Genomic DNA, 11,347 nt, shown 5'->3' with positions numbered 1-11,347 from the left:
CCCCCCCCCCCCCCCCATTATCTTAGATTTTTCTGGACACATTCACTTGTCAATCTTATATACCATATTATCTTATTTCTGAAGATCTTTATAATTCTGCTTTAATTTCTTACCATTTTTAAATTTATTGTTGCAAGTATTATAGATGTCTCCTTTTTTTCCTCCCACTGACTTCCTGCTCCTCACACCTGTCTCTCCCTCCCCTTAGATCTTTTCCACTCTACAGTCTGTGTGCATGGGTTATTCATATATGCCTATATGTTCTTTGGTTAATCTCTTCAAGCTTCTCCCACCCCTGCCACTTTAAGATCTGTCATTCTGTTCCATGTATCCATGCCTCTGGACCTATTTTGTTTGTCAGTTTATTTTGCTCATCAAATACCACATATAAGTGAGATCATATGGCACTTATCTTTCTCTGACTGGCTTATTTCACTTGGCATAATACTCTTCAGGTCCATCCATACTGTTGCAAATGGTAAGAATTATTTTTACAACTTTGTAATGTTCCATTATGTAAATGTACCACAGCTATTTTTATCCACTCATCGGCTGAGGAGCACTTGGGCTGTTTTCAGATCTTAGCTATTGTAAATAACATTGCTATGAACATAGGGATGCATATATCCTTTCTGATTGGTGTTTTGAGATTCTTAGGATATATTCCCAGAAGTAGGATCACGGGGTCAAATGGCAGTTCCATTTTTAATTTTTTGAGGAAACTCATATCATTTTCCACAGTGGCTATACCGGTCTGCATTCCCACCAGCAGTGCACTAGGGTTCCCTTTTCTCTACATCTTTGCCAGACCTTGTTGTTTGTTGATTTATTGATGCAGGTGTAGTTTTAATTTACATCTCTCTGATGATTAGTGATGTTGAGAATTTTTTCATATGTCTATTGACCATCTGTATTTCCTCTTTGAAGTGTCTATTCAGGTCCTTTGCCCATGTTTTAATATAGGGAAATTAGTGAAGAGTTTTTTCTTTTGGTCCTTGCATATAAACAAAAGCCTTTATTTTGTATTAATTGATACTTGCCAGTTTGGAAATGTAAAAGCAGATCACAATACATTTCCCATCACCATTTTGAAGACATTATTTCATTATCTTCTAACAGAAAGGATTGCTGATGAGAAATCTGATGTTAGTTTACTTTTATTCCTTATTGCTTCTTTTTCTCTAAAATATTTTAGCACTTCCTCCATCCCCTATCCCCTGTCTGTCTCTCAGAGTTATGGGTGGGAGGCTGACTGAGGGCTCTGTGTAAATAGACGATGTATATCAGAAATGAAGACAACCTTAAGGATATGTGGGCAAGGAGATGATTTAGCTAATCCCCTTTAAAATGTTCTATGTAAGGAAGGTTTTATGCTGTCCGTGGAGGGTGTACTTTTATGCATAGATCTCTTGGTATATTTTCCTTCCCCCCTCCCCTTATATCTCCAGTGACAGCTCTGACATGCCTCAAGTTCCCTTTCGTATTTCTCCCAGATCCAGATTCTAGGAGTTGTAACCCCACTTTATTTAGATGTAAGTTCTTAACGTTTTAGCCTCAGCCAAAAGCAATCAGTGCCAGCCATGCTGACTACACAGGCCGTGAAGAGAGGACAGGACACGGTGCTGTCTGGTGATCAGAAAGCAGCTGTTAATTACTGTCCATGGTCTAGTAGTTCTTTTGCATTTGTGGATTCTGAGACAGCAGCTTCTTCATGGCACCATTTACGCTTACTGTAAATGTTTGAACTGCTTTCTTTCTTCTTTTCTGAGATCTCTGTCCAGGAAATTACCTCTGCTTCACTTTTCAGGTCTCTCTTTTCTTCTTTTTTATAAGCTTTATTGTGATATATTTGATAGACGATTTTAATGCATAAATTATGATGAATTTTCACATATGAATATACCTATGATATCATCACCACTATCAAGGTACTAAACATATCCACCGCTTCTAAAAATTTCCATATTCATTTTTTTGTGTGTGTGTGTGTGTGTGTGTGTGTGTGTGTGTGTGTGTGTGTGTAGAATACGTATTTTGTGGTAAGTATCGTTGTATTGTTATGTATAGCACTATGTTGTACTGCAGATCTCTAGAATGTATTCAACTTACATACTCTGGGTTTTCTTCAGATCACATACATCTTTCACCTTTTCAGGTTTCTTTACAATCAGCTTCCATTTGTTTTCTGACATCAGGAATTTTTCATCATTTTTGGTCTGTTGATTGGATTCTTCCTTGCACATTATACTCACTTGCAAAATTCAAAGCCAGGTTAATCCACCTCTGCCTACTATTGAACCAAAATGGACTACTATTTTATGAAAAACTCCTAAATTCTTACAATGGCCTATCAGGCTCTCTCCAGCCTGGCTCCTGGACACCTCAATGACTGTCTCCCTTCATTCCTTGCTCTCTCACTCCCTTTGTCACACTGGCCCTCCTGCCATTTCTCAAACTGGGAGAGCTTGTTTCATCTCCAATACACTCCATGTGTTATACACTCCATACACTCCTCCCAAAAGCTCTTACAGGTTAGCCCCTTACTCCATCCAAACTGTTTGTTGTGCATCATGTTTTCAAAGGAGCTTGCTCAGACCACTCTATCAAAAGTAGTTTCTCTATTTCCTCAATTCTGATAGTATACTATATATTTTTTAAAAATATATATTTTATTTATTTTTTACAGAGAGAAAGGGAGAGGGATAGAGAGTTAAGAACATCGATGAGAGAGAAACATCGATCAGCTGCCTCCTGCACAGCCTCTACTGGGGAGGTGTCCACAACCAAGGTACATGCCCTTGACCGGAATCGAACCTGGGACCCTTCAGTCTGCAGGCCAATGCTCTATCCACTGAGCTAAACCAGTCAGGGCACTACATATGTTTTTTTAATCCTCACCCAAGGACATATTTTTCCTTGATTTCAGAGAGAGAGAGGAAAGGGGGAGAGAGAGAGAGAAAGAGAGAAACATCAATGTGAGGGAGAAACATCCATCGATTGCCTCTGTATGCACCCAAAACACAGTTATGAGTCCAGACTGGGAATGGAATCTGCAACCTTTCAGTGCATGGGACAACACTCCAACCCACTGAGCAACACCAGCCAGGGCAGATATTATATACTTCTTTGTCTAAACTATATCCGGCACATGAAACCATTCTTGACATTTGTAGGAAGGTGATAAATACCTGTTAGTGAACAAATGAAATAATAGTGTCCATTATAAAATCTGACATATGTTTGTATTATGTCTACTTTTGTCATCTATTTCAAATTAAAAAAGTAAAAAAAATACTACTACAAGTACAGTTGATTGCTTTATTCAAATAAATAGCACAGCAGTAGCTACTACAATACATTCAATAATCTTGAAATCTGAAAACATATGTTGATAAATGATGGTGGAATAGATTCGGATGTCCTGTCTGAAAAGCCTCCAGGATGCACAGCTTAATCATTAAACACAGGCAGGTGAAGAGATTATGGCCCTTCTCCCGTCCTATGGTTTATTTTGTTTCATTTATTAGTTATATAATGCTTATCACCATTGTATCTTTTTTTCATAGTAAAAGGCAAGCGGGAAAGGTGGGAGTTGGAAAATTATGCCCTCTGAGCTATTCCTTTGAAAGCATTCTGCCCAAGGATCGCAAACAGGAATGATAACTAATATTCTAAGTGACCACAGACTGTCACTTTACCTGTCTGAGCCTCAATTTCTCATTTGTAAAATGATAGTTGAAAATGGGTGACATATAAGGTCTCTTTTATCTCTCTCTGCTATTCAATAACTCTAAGCATGGCTAGTTTTAGACACATTTCAGCAATATTTTTCTGTATTCATTTTTTATTATATCATAGCAACCACTGATGATGCCATTTTCAATCAATGATAACTATAAATACAGCATGTATATAAACATACATAAGGAAACAGTGCAGTTTCCATTCAATGTACTCAACCTTAGCCATCTAACATATAAGATAAAAATGCTGAAAGGTATTCTTTAAGAAGAGGAAGAAGAAGAAAAAGGTAAAGATAAAAATTATGAACAACAAATACATATCTATCAACAAGTGAATCTAAAAATCAAGTGAATAAAGAATCTGATGAACAGAGTAAACTGGTGAATATAATAGAATCAGGGGCATAGAAAGGGAGTGGACTGACAATTCTTGGGGGGAAAGAGGTACGGGGGGTGAGGGAAGAGACTGGACAAAAATCGTACACCTATGGATGAGGACAGTGGGGGCAGAGGTAGGGTTGGGAACCGGGTGGAGGGGAGCTATGGGGGGAATAAAGAGGAACAACTATAATAATTTGAACAATAAAAATTTATTTAAAAATATGTGAAGGCCTGTAATAGGCATATTATATCCCTGAAACTAATATAATATTGTATGTCCACTGTAATTGAAAAATAAATTTAAAATGAAAATGTAAAGGCCTGTAAAGTAATAGTTATCAGCATGAAAAGTAGAGCCACAAAGACTAGGTTAAAATTTGGTTTCGATGTGCGCATGTGCACGCGTGCACATGAGGTTTGGCGGCTGGTGTGCACATGCAGATTGTCTAAGTCATAGGAAAAATGGTGGAAAATTCACAGTCACCATTGCCAGAAAGAGTGAGTTATGACTTTGTTCTTTTCTTAAGCCCCAGTTTGGCTTCATACTATACCTTGTGTGGGCTTTTACTCCTGAATCTTGACTAAACTCCTTAGTCTTAACCTATTGAACTCAAAAGTATTGGGCAGTTGCATTGCCTGTCTACATCCTCAATACTAATAGTTATCGGGTATGTACTCTTTTGGAGTAAACATGATGAGTACCTCACCACTCAATTTTATTCATATAATCACAGGTAACCATGCTAAAATTCAATAGCAGAAGAAATTCCAAGAAGAGGTAATCTCAGCATTAAGAGATATTCCTATTAGTGAAGTAAACAAAACGTTCTTTCTTACAGCCAAATAATTTGACACTAAAAACTAAATTTTATGTAGACTAACATCAAACATTTATTATAAGTTTTGACATAATTTTGATCATAATTATTTCTTATTAATTCCAGTATTGAGCTATTTTGAAAAAGGTAAGTTGGACTTCTCTTATATTGTTCCCAATATAATATTGTATATGTTCTCAAATAGTAGTTATTAATGGATGGAATAAATAAAACACCACATTACCGTAAAAAAATCAGGTTTCAACCACTCTACATAAATGATTTTGGGCATGTCATCTCACTTCTCTGTGACTCCATTGCCTTATCTATAAAATGAGAAGACTTCATAGGTCCTATGAGAATTAAAATTATGCCTCTGAGAAGTCCTGACAATGGTGCCTCACATCTAGAAAGCATTATTTAAGTATTTTTCTACTATTATTATCTAATTCAAAGGGTTATTAGAATTAAATGAGAAAACACACATTAAAATGACACAATATCTAGCAGAAAGAAATCCATTAATCCAACAAATATTTATTGAGGATTTCCTCTGTGCCAGTGACTGGTCTAGATCCTGGGGACACAATATTGAGTTAAAGGCCCTGCTCTCCTGGGGTTTGCACTCTAGTGGAATGAGACAGAAAATGTACAAATAAGCAATCAATATGATATTTAAGGTAGTGAAAATTGCTAAGAATGAAAATTATTTTGGAAAAGAGAATGTTGGGAGTTTTATTTCATTAAGATAGCCAAAGAAGTCTTGTCTAACAAGATTTATTTTTCTCCCTGATAATTCATATGATAAAGTAGAGAGAACTTTATAAATGTAGGATGTCAATGCCATTATTATCATATTTCATTAAAATTTATTATATTATGAAGTAAAAATTTGAATTTGGTATACCATTGCTATCATTCTGATAAAAATTAGTGACAAATGTCTTTTTGATAGGTCACTGATGCATTTAGAAAAGATGGTCTCATTTTAGACATTGTCAGTAAAAAACGTTAGCAAAGAGTTTATACTATTAGGAGTAATTTTTAAACATGATATATATCATACTAATTTTCAGTGTTCATAGTAACAATGGTAACTTAGAATGCCTATTTAATGTGTGCAAAATACACAAATGCCATAGAGCACTGATTGGGAAATTGAGGATTTCAGAGAGGTCCAAAGTCATACCAGCAACAGAGCAGCACGCCAACCTAGGTCCTCCATTCTAAATTTAGAATTCATTCCACTACTCTACACTGCCCAAATAATACATTTAATTAGCTATAATCTACAGTTTCTTAATCCTTAAATTCATATTACTAGTCTTTTCTTCCATTTTATTTTATTCTGAGGACAAGGTTGCCCAAGATAATTTTATTTGCTACATTAGTGGATTTTCATGGCCTTTGCTCTCGGATAAGAAAAATATTGAATTCATTATTTTTTGTATTATCTTATTTATAATTCAACAGCATGTTTTTTGTTTTTTGTTTTGTTTGTTTTTTTGTGGGGTTTTTTTTTTTTTTGCTATAGAATTCCTCATTCCATGGTAAACAGTTTACCCAATATACCAGTTTTACTTCAATGAGTAGTTTATCAGGAAAACATAGCTGTTCTACGAAACACCAAAAGCTACTCATGCTGTGGTAAGACTGAAAGACATATAAAAGTGCAAATGTGAACTGGTGAGATGATGCCTATTCACGCTACAAAGACTCGGATTTTTTTGAGTAGGGCAATACCTGGAGTACCTAGTGGTGATGGGCAGCTCTTAGTCAACTGTGCACCGACAAAAAAGATTCATGCTTAGGAGAAATGAGCTAAAGTAAGAGGTAGTAATTTAAAATTTGTAATCAAATGTTTTGCCTAGGAGTTAATAAAATATTTTAAAATAGCAACATGTTTTCAATTCATGAGACTGGCTATATAAGAAGGCATTATTTTAGAAGCATTTTAGAACACAGTCCCATGAAGTCATTGTTTAAAAAGTGTAATAAAGGACATTTTGTTGATTTGTTACCTTATCAAGTTTTTTGACAATGTGATTTTTACTGTTTCTGAGAAACAAAGAGAAAAGAGAAAAAAATTCTGGTGCCTTACTCTCTATATGTGGTAAAAACAGAAAAGAGAACAAATACTAATCCACACATTCATATTGCACTTTGTACTTTTCCAAAAAGTGTTTAATACATTATCTCATTTGGAGTTCACAGTTACATGCCAAACATTGAGAAAGAGCATGGCCAGAAAGCTAGCGGTTAGTAATGCTGTTTGTTATTATTTTCCAGCAACTCCTCAACCTCAATATACTAAACTATACTTTTCACTCACCTACCTCTCCAGTCTCTTCCAGTCTTTCTCACCTGACTTGGGGAATGGCATTGTTATTGGTGCAAGTGGAGCTCTTGGGGATGCCGTGAGGAAAAGAATTCCCTGAGTTCCCACAAGTGGATGGGATTTCATGGTAAACTTCATTAATGATGCAAAACCAAGAGGGTTCCCCTCCACGGCCCCACCTCTGTCTATCTTGCCATACAAGAAGTCCAATCTTGTCTTCAGCAGGGCCAGAATGAAGGCCACTGCCCCGAATTTCTGTTCCATATTAAAGTACAGTCCAGCATCTGGCTAGCTTAGCTTGTGTTCCCAGCTGCAGTCTATTGCCTGTGGGGGTCAAGAAAGCCATGGGCTATGTGGTTCTGGAGAGAGAACACCTGAATGCATGGGCAATGTGGGTAACAGAGCAAGAGAGAGCAAGCATTAAGAAAATAAAAGCATAAGAGAGACAGAACTTAGAACCTACACACAGAACTCAGGTGAAGATTCGAGAGACAGAACTTAGGAGACAGAACTTACACAGAACTTAGAAGACAGAACCTGGCTGGAGATCCTAACCAGAACTTCGCTGGAGATCCTGACCAGAACTTGGCTAGAGGAACCTGGCTATGATGATCACCCGATGGCTGCCTCTGTGTCAAGAGAACCTGACTAGAACTTGGACAGAACCTGGCTGGAGAACCTAGCGAGGGAACATGGCTCAGAACTGGGCTGGAGATCCTGACAAGAGAACCCAACTATGCTGATGAACTGAAAAAAAAAAAAAAGAAAAAAAAGAAAGTAAAAGCATAAGAGCAAGCAAGAGAGAGGTAACTCTTTGGGGATTTTAACTTCCCAAGATTTTGTGTGCTTCTGATAGGTTCCAGCCCTTGGCCAATCCATTGTTCCCCTGGCTAGAGTGACAGTCAAGCACCTTCCCTCCATCACCCCAACTTCACTGTGCCTGTGCCCACCTCTCCCTTTGTTTGATCCCTTCTCCCAGTGATCTGTAGGGAATAGATTGGTGGTTCCTTGGGGAGCAGGAAGCTGCCCAAATGACCATGTTTATAATGTATGGCCTCCTCTTTGCTCTCTTATTTTTAACCTGCTAATTACAATGATAACAGCATCACCTAGACAGACATCTTGGTCTGAAATGTGAGAGACATCAGTGATTCGGTCTTACCTTTCAACTTAACCACCATCATCTCCTCTAAATTCTCTGTGCAAGTGCTTTGGTTTGGGTGCTCATAATTTTTTCCCCCCAAACAATTGCAATTCCTTCTCTCTTAATGTAAAAGAAACACCATCCTCAACTCCCTTACAATTCAATTGCTACGTGGCTGGGGGGAAGTGACCCACTCATGTTGGCTGCTGAATGAACCTTAAATATTCCCCCAATCATTTAGCTTTAAGACAAACTCTTGAGCCTTTTCCTTGTCACTTATCACCAGCCTTTTTACACATTTTCTTACTATACACTCTCTCCATACCCAAATTTCATGCAGTTCTCAGAATACACTATATTCTCTTTCAAGCCTTCCTTCCATTGCACAATCTGCTTCATCAGAGAATACCCCTTCCTCTTTCTTAGCCTGGGCAACCTCTCATCTTCCAAGACTTAGGCCAAGCTCAGTTCTCTGTGATGATTATCTTGATGACTTCAGTGAGGAAGCTGCTGCTCTGAGGTTCTGTGCTCATATTGCCTGGCTTGTTTCCATTATGGCTTTCATCCATTTTCACCATGATTCAGTTGTTAAATATTTATTAAATTCTGAATTTCACAGATAAAAGACACAATCCATGTTCTTAATTTGGCAACCTTCAATGTTGGGGCAAGGGGTGGGGTAGAGGAAAGGGTGACTAAACAATTAACATTTACCATAACTATTATATTGAAAGTAGGCCTTTTTAAAATGCTTATTCAATGCTGTTCTTCTGCCCTGATTTCCCCACAATGCCTTTTTTACCCCAAAGTTCCATTTTCTCTCTTCCTGTGAAGCCAGCAAAATGTTTTGTAAAGTCAGCTCCACTCTGAATAGGATGGGCCAGGTTCCTTATAAAGAGAGTTAAATCAACAGATGTTTGCCTTCTGGACCTTGCCTGCCTTGTGGCTGGCTTATGGCCCTGAATGCGGGAGGTATCCTGACTACTTTCACCTCATTTTAATTTTCATGTGCATCTCATCACACTATTTTCTATTTAGGTTCAATCTAGTAATTGGCCCTTCTTTTTTTAGTTCTTCCTTCTTCCCTCCCTTCCTTTTATTTTATTTTTTTGTCCATCTATCCATAAATATTGAGTACCATCCACTATGTACCATCCACTCTATTACTTGCTGTGGTAGAATGATGAATAAGACAGATGTGGTTCTGATTTTTATGGAACTTTAATAATCTACATATAAGAAATAAAAAATATATTTATTTAAATTATTAAAATATAATATTGGTAAAAGAAAATGAAGTGATTTTTGCTAATGATATTTAGAAATGTAAAACTTGTGGGCAGCAGTTGGATGAGAGGTGGTTTATGGCCTATTTGCTGACAGTGCTGCTGCCCTCAGGTGCAGCCTGGGAAAGGCAATTTCTGATCTTTATTTTCCCCCAAACACTACTTCATTTGTACTTAATTAAACTGATGCTCAGGTCCGACCAACCCACCCCCAACACACGCACAAACACACCTACAAGTAAAAGGAAAAGTGGCTTCCAGAATCTCCACTTTTCATATATTAATGCTCTCATGAAACTACAGAGAGTTGGCTTATTCATTTTAATCCAGTTGTACTCTCAAGGAGGGGCATCACCCTAACTTGCGTTTCAATGGGGCTGCATCTTAGTTGGTATAGTGTAATTCATTATAAGCATATTTTAATTTGCATATGTAAATCATGTGCATTGTTTGCTAATGTTTTGTAAGAGGGTGGGTAAAATAAAAAGGCTAAGAGCATAAGCCCTGGAGTCACCCTGGCCTTGGCAGTTGCTGGATTTAGAATCTCAAACAAGTAATTTAACACTCTTGTGTTACAGTCTCTGAATGTGTACAATGAGATAAAATTAACAATATGAATTTATTGTAAGGATTAAATAAATATGTAGTTACACACAAAGCACTTGGCATAGTACCTGGTAGATGGAACGCGGTCGATAAACAGTTGATAAACATTCTTACAGTTTAATTTTAATTCCAAAGGTGAGAAATAAATCATGGAGCTTGTGCATTGGAGAGGAGAGACCGAGTAACAAATTGGACATTAATATCCTAAAATGAGCTTCTAACACAGTGTGGTAGGCAGAATAATGCCCCCTCTCAACCTCAAGTTGTTTAGGTTCTAGTTCCTGGAACTGTGAATATACTACCTTATATAGCAAAGGGAATTTAGCAGATGTGATTAAGTTAAGACTCTTGAGATGGGAATATTATCCTGGATTATCTGGGTGGGCCCAATGTAATCACAAGGGTCCTTACAAAGGGGAGGCAGAGGAGTCAGAGTGAAGAGAAGAGATGTGATGATAAAAGAGGCAGGGGTTGGAGAGATGGAATTGCTGGAAGGAGGTCAGGATCCAAAGAAGGCAGGCGGCCTGTAGAAGTTGGAAAAGGCAAGGAAAGGGATTTTCTCTTAGAGACCCCGGGGGGAACCTGCCCTGCTGACATCATGACTTAGCCAGTGTTAATAACCTCCAGAACTGCCAGGGAAATACATTTGAGTTGTTTTGTGCCACAAAAGTTGTGGTAATTTGTTGTAGCAGCAATAGATAATGAATACACACAGATTGGCCTAATTTTTTAGGCAAAGCAAATTTCTAAATAAAAATGGAATAATATAATTCCAAATATGTGTTACATACCCTTTAAGAAAAACACCATAGCGTTTATTTTAGGCTTCATCACATGAGTAATTTAGAAAGTTTTCTGCTTTAACTCTCTGGTTAGATCTAAATAAACATATTACCCTTTTTTCTTGTTTATCTTTCAACTCAGCATAATTAGAACTGACAAGGACTAGGTATTCTTGCTAAAGATTCCAGATTTTAAGTTGGTCAACCTTGAATAGAGAGATTAGTCAGTGAAAAAAAAAAAAAAAATAT

At 37.3% G+C, this 11,347-nt stretch overlaps 1 pseudogene; it reads left to right on the top strand.

Annotated features, from left to right (window-relative positions):
- Nucleotides 1-4,586: 4,586 nt before the first annotated feature.
- LOC107184558 lies at nt 4,587-4,971 on the top strand (annotated as a pseudogene).
- The last annotated feature ends 6,376 nt before the right edge of the window (nt 4,972-11,347 follow it).

The sequence above is a fragment of the Myotis davidii genome, unplaced genomic scaffold (genome assembly GCF_000327345.1).
Source record: "Myotis davidii unplaced genomic scaffold, ASM32734v1 scaffold346, whole genome shotgun sequence".
Lineage (NCBI taxonomy): Eukaryota > Metazoa > Chordata > Mammalia > Chiroptera > Vespertilionidae > Myotis > Myotis davidii.
This window is presented reverse-complemented; position numbering and strand designations above follow the sequence as displayed.